The sequence below is a fragment of the Mustelus asterias genome, unplaced genomic scaffold, assembly GCF_964213995.1.
Source record: "Mustelus asterias unplaced genomic scaffold, sMusAst1.hap1.1 HAP1_SCAFFOLD_47, whole genome shotgun sequence".
Classification (NCBI taxonomy): domain Eukaryota; kingdom Metazoa; phylum Chordata; class Chondrichthyes; order Carcharhiniformes; family Triakidae; genus Mustelus; species Mustelus asterias.
Window position 1 is genome coordinate 2,117,717 of NW_027590122.1, and position 6,015 is coordinate 2,123,731.

The following is a 6,015-nucleotide window of genomic DNA, read 5'->3' on the forward strand; positions in this document are numbered from 1 at the left end:
AGATTGCAGTGTCAAACTCGTCAGACTCTTTTGACAAATAGAATTTTTGTTGGGGAAGATTGCACCCTTTATGTTTTCAAGATAGTGACGCTAGTGTGCCTTTTAAGAAATGTATTTTTTTAGAACATGTTCTCCGCAGTTTGTAAGCAGCTTTATTTTATTGTGACATTGGCTGCTTGCATAGATGTCCTTTTATTGCTGCTTAAATTTGGTGTCTCGTTGTAAGTGGTCCTTGAGTTTAATGTCATGGTGCCAGTGGTCCCTGGATTTGGTGTCTGGGTTTAAGAGGTTGAATTTACTACTATTTACTGTGTATTCATGTCTCAGTGGAAACATTCTGTCCATATCTACCTGTCCATCCCATTTGAAGACCTGTATCCGAACAATCATAGAATCCCCTACAGTGTAGAAGGAGACCATTCAGCCCATCAAGTCTGCACTGACTCTGCAAAAGAGCATCTTACCCTGGCCCACCGCCAGCAACTGCACATGTTTACCCCGCTAATCCTCTAACCTGCACATCTTTTGACTGTGGGACGAAAACAGAGCACCTGGAGAAAACCCCTAAAGTCACAGGTGGAATGTGCAAACTCCACACTGACAGTGAGGCAGCAGTGCTAACCACTGTACCACCCTGTAGAGATGAACCTTTCTTTAGTTTGAGATTGCCGTGTGTAAATCCTCCCCTTCTAACCCCCTGTCAAAGGAGTTTCCGAAATCCATCCAGGATAGAAATTCACAACATTCTCTCCTCCTGCTCCAGCTTTGTCACTGGGATAATTCCCCTTGTGTCAACTCAGTAGCTTCTCATTTGGGATTTGTAGTTTACACAACAGGTTTTTGGAGAATCTCTATCCACCCACCAAATCCATTCCTCCCGCCATCCCACCTTTTACCCATCGTGGATCCGAGAGAGAAATATCTGTTCATAGTCATGGCTGACACTGCGGATGCTCCAAACACAGGGCAGAATCAGGCCTGCCCACTGCTCTCCTGTGCTGTGGAAAGGGGATACTCTCAACCATGGGGAATGCTGGGTTAAAAACACCACCACTGATGGTCCCAATTAAATGGTGACAGAACCCAGAGGATGATGCAGGTTCAGAGCTCAGACAATGAGGAACTTTAGAAGCAGTATTTTTCTGGTGGGCAGTTGGAAGTAGTAGAGGTAATTCATTGGATGTTCTCAATCCTAAAGAAGCTCTATGAGCTGCTTACACTTGTTATTGGAAGTGAGGATGGAGGAAAGAGGGAATGGGCAGAGCATCTCAAAAACTCCTAACATATTGCCGATATCAAGAAGATTGACACTCAGCTTAACATAAAGCTGATTTATTTAACTTTTAACCAGAAGATTAAAAACATACAACTGGCCTGGAATTTATCATCAGCAGTAGAAACAGACCCCAAAGAATGTGATTCAGTACTGGTTGTGATTAAAAGTAAAATACAATTAATGTAGTTATTTTTGAAATCACTGGATCTCAGCGGATGGGACGAATGAGTGACTCCCTTCCCACATTCAGAGGGAGTGAACATTCTCTCCTCAGTGTCAATGCACTGGTGTACAGTGGGATGAGGTTACCTGAACTCAGACCAAAATGACAACACTTGAATTGTCTCTAGTCAGTGTGGACTCATTGATGGGACAGCAGTTCCCTGGAACTTTTGTTGCACTTTCCGCAGTTCAGTCTCATCAGTGTGGATCTGCTGGTGCGTTAGCAGTTGGGATGAATTAATGAATCCCTTTCCACACTCAGGGCAGGTGAATGGTCTCTTCCCAGTGTAAATCAGCTGGTGTGTCAGCAGAGTGGACATCTGAGCAAATCCCTTCCCACACTCTTTGCAGGTGAACGGCCTCTCCCCAGTGTGAATCCACTGGTGTACAGTGAGGTCAGATGATTGTGTGAACCTAGTCCCACAATGAGAGCACCTGAACGGCCTCTCCCCAGTGTGAAACATGCTGATGGCACTTCAGTTCCCAGAATTTTTGCAGCACTTCGCACAGTCCATGCATTTAAAAGGTCTCTCCGCAGTGTGAACTGGTTGGTGTCTCAACAGATGTGATGAATGAGTGAATCTCTTCCCACATTCAGTGCAAGTGACGGTCTCTCCCCAGTGTGAACGAGCTGGTGTCTCAGCAGGTTGGTTGAATTCACGAAGCTCTTCCCACACTCGGTGCAGGTAAATGGCCTCTCCCCAGTGTGAACGCACTGATGAGTTTCCAGTGTAACTGAGTAACTGAATCCCTTCCCACAGTCCTCACATTTCCACAGTTTCTCCATGGTGTGGGTGTCCTGTCTCTCTCCAGGTTCCACAGTCAGATGAAGCCTCATCCACACACACACAACACACGGACGCTTTCTCCCCACAGTGAATGGTACTTTCTCCTTCCATGTTTACAACACAATGATTTCAGGTTTGGATAAATTGGGCGACTCCATCAGATTCTGATACGATGTTTAGTTTGAGTTTTCCAACTGCAAATCCTTCATTCCAATTGCCCTGTGAAATTATTTCAAAACAGGGAAAAGGGAAGGAGAGATAAGCCACAAAAGCAGGCTGTGAAATTGAGCTGAACAAATTTGGTAATTTGTTGGGCAGACACTAGAAAAATGTGACCATGAAAACTGACATTGTTGTGAAAAACTTAACTGGTTCACTGGTACGGGAACTTACTACCTTTTCTGGACTGACACCAGGCTCTTCTCTATGGGAGGGGAGGGAGAGGGTGAGAAGTGGAGTGGCATGGGGTGACGGGAGGGAATTTTATTTACTTACAAATAAACCAACCTCCAGCACCGAGGAGGACCAGGGTAGTCGGTGTATGTGAACATCATCCCTCCAAAATTCCCTTCAAGTCACACATCACCCTGACTTATCTGGCATCTTGTACTGGATGCATAGAAATTCCCTCCATTTAGCATCATAGAGTTTTACAGCATAGAAAGAGGCCCTTTGGCCCATCATGTCTGTGCCGGCCAGCAAGCACCTATCTATTCTAATCCCATTTCCAGTAATTGGTTCATAGCCTTGAGTGCTATGGTGTTTCACCTGCTCATCTAAATGCTTCTTATATAATGTGAGGATTCTTGCCTCTACCACCCTTTCAGTCAGAGAGTTCCAGATTCCCACCACCCTCTGAGTGAAAGGTTATTCCTCCACTCTACTCTAAACCTCCTGCCCCTTAACTTAAATCTATCTCCCTGGTTATTGACCCCTCTACTAAAGGGGAAAAGTTCCTTTCAATTTACCTGATTTATATTCCTCATAATCTTGTACACCTCAGTCAGGTCACCCCTCAGCCTTCTCTGCTCTAAGGAAAACAACCTCAGCCTAACCAGCCACTCTTCATAGTTGAAATGGTCCAGCCCAGGCAACATCCTGGTGAATCTCCTCTGCTCCCTTTCTGATGCAATCACATCCTTCCTATAGTGTTCCAAACAGAACAGCACACAGGACTCGAGTTATGAGTAACAAGTGTTTATACAGCACCAACATAACCACCTTATCTACCTGTCCTGCTGGCTTCAGGGATAATTGGGAATGCTCCGCAATGTCCCTCTGGTCCTCTATATTTCCTGGCCTTATCCTCGCAAAATTAATCACTTCATATTTTTCAGGGTTAAGTTCCATTTGCCACTGTTCTGCCCACCTGACCAGCCTGTCTGTATCACCCTGCAATCCAAGGTTGTCCTCCTCGCTATTTACCACACCACCAATCACAATCTGTTCAATTCTATCACACACCCATCCCTGCTTTCTGTACGTATATTGTCCTTCCACACAGTGAACACAGATGCAAAATACTCCTTTAATGCTTCAAATACATCTTCCGGCTCCACACCCAGGTTGCCGAATGGGCAATTGATTCCTAATCTACCAACCACTCTTTCCCTGATTATCCTCTTGCCCTTAAAATATTTATAAAGCATCTTGTGATTTCTTTCCTTCTCTGCCACCGCTCTGCCTCATCAATAAGACATTGGGACTCAGAGGGTTGATGCAGTTTGATGGACAAGTTGTCTCCATTCTGAACAATGGGGAACCAGCTCCTCCCAGTCATTGACAATATTGCCCCCTACAAAGATGGCGATCACCCATGCGCACTGCCGCACATTGCCCCCAATAAAGATGGAGGTCGTTAACGCGTGGGCCGATCTCAGGGATCTTTGACCCGCTCGATGCAAATGGGGTAATTGGAGAATTTTGGGGGGAGTTTACAGATCGCACAACCGGTTTCTGAAGCCTTCCCGTCCGCTCGCCGGTTCCATCGTACCCACCGATCGGCGATTTTCCGCTGACAAATTACGGATCCGAAGTAGTCAGCCTTTGCCATCGCCATTACCCGCAATGCGCATGCTTCAGTTGGAGCCCCTTTTTCACCCTGATTGGTTGGCGGACCAGCCCCCCTCGGTCCTCTAGGCCCGCCCCCCTCCTCCTATTGGTCCGGAGCTGCTGTCAATCACCCTGCCCCGGGACATTGCGATCTGGCACATGCGCATGTCCGGCTGATGAGGCCGGAAACTCGGTCCGAATGTGGAGCATGCGCAATTCCTTTGTTCGCCTCGGGAGCGAGAGTCTTTTGTCCCGGAGAAGCGGAGTCAGCGTTAGGCGGTGGCTGGGAGGATTTGGAAACACTTTGTGGATCCGCAAACCCTTCAGAATCATTGTCAGCTCCCTGGTTTGCAGCTGCCTCCCTCCCTCCCGGGAACAGGCCCAGGTTAACGGCCCCATCCTGGCTCAGCCACTGGAGGATGGTTCACATCAGAGGATGGGGGAGGGGGACAATAAATAAGAGGTTACACTTTGGCCTCAAATCAATGAGGACTCTGATCTCTGGGAAGGAAGGAAACCCTGGGAGGTGGGCGGGGAGGATTCACAAACACCCGCTGGAGTCCCCAACACCCCCAGTAAAAAGCTGCAGTGACCAGCAGTGACCAGGAGAGAAAATAATTGATTGATTTTATTTTGACTCTGTACAAAAGAACTGAACCCAGCCAGAATAGAGGGTGGGAGAAAAGATTTGTGAAGATATTTCACACTGGGTTTGCCAGGCTGACCAACTCTCTCAGAGAAAATGAAAGGACATCCTTCATGAGTGTGTCGGAGCAGGTGAGCAGTATTGTGTGCGGTGCTGCCAGAACTGTGTGGGTGGACAGGGGCTGGTTGGCAGCCAGAACAGTTGGAAGAGGGTGCTGCACACATCCATCTTGTGGGTGAAACAGCGCCCATACGCCATGCAGCCTGGCACACTGGACTCAAACACGGGACAATCCATTGAAATATGAGAGGGTTAGTCAATGTGGGAGTTGGCTGCAGGACAGGGAGGAGGGAAAGTGTTCAGGATGAGGATTTACTGCTGCACAGGAACAAGTGAGGAAACTATGTTCCACAGAAAGTAGAAATGTCTGTTCTGAATTTCTATCTTGTATTGACAGTGATGTTTCTAAACTCCTTTTACAGGATATTTGAAATATACACACATTAAATCATCCAACCTGGAGAGACACGAGGACATCTACACCATAGAGAACCCATGGAAATGTGGGGACTGTGGGAAGGAATTCAGTTCTCCATCCCAGCTGGAAGCACATCAGCGCAGCCGCACTGGGAAGAGTCTGTTCATCTGCACCGTGTGTGGGAAGAGTTTTAGTCGAATGTTCAACCTTCGCACTCATCAGCGACTTCACACTGGGGAGCGGCCATTCACCTGCTCTGTGTGTATGAAGGGATTCAGCAGTTCATCTCACCTGCTGAAACACAAGCGTGCTCACACTGGGGAAAGGCCTTTCACCTGCTCCCTGTGTGGGAAGGGATTCACTAACTCATCTGATCTCCTGATACACCAGCGAGTTCACACTGGGGAGAGGCCGTTCACCTGCTCCATATGTGGGAACAGATTCACTCAGTCACAAAACCTAATGAGACACCAGCAAGTTCACAAGTCTTCTGGAGGCAGATTCCCCAGTTATTGAACAGGTAATCACATCCTGCGCTGACCCATGTTCATTC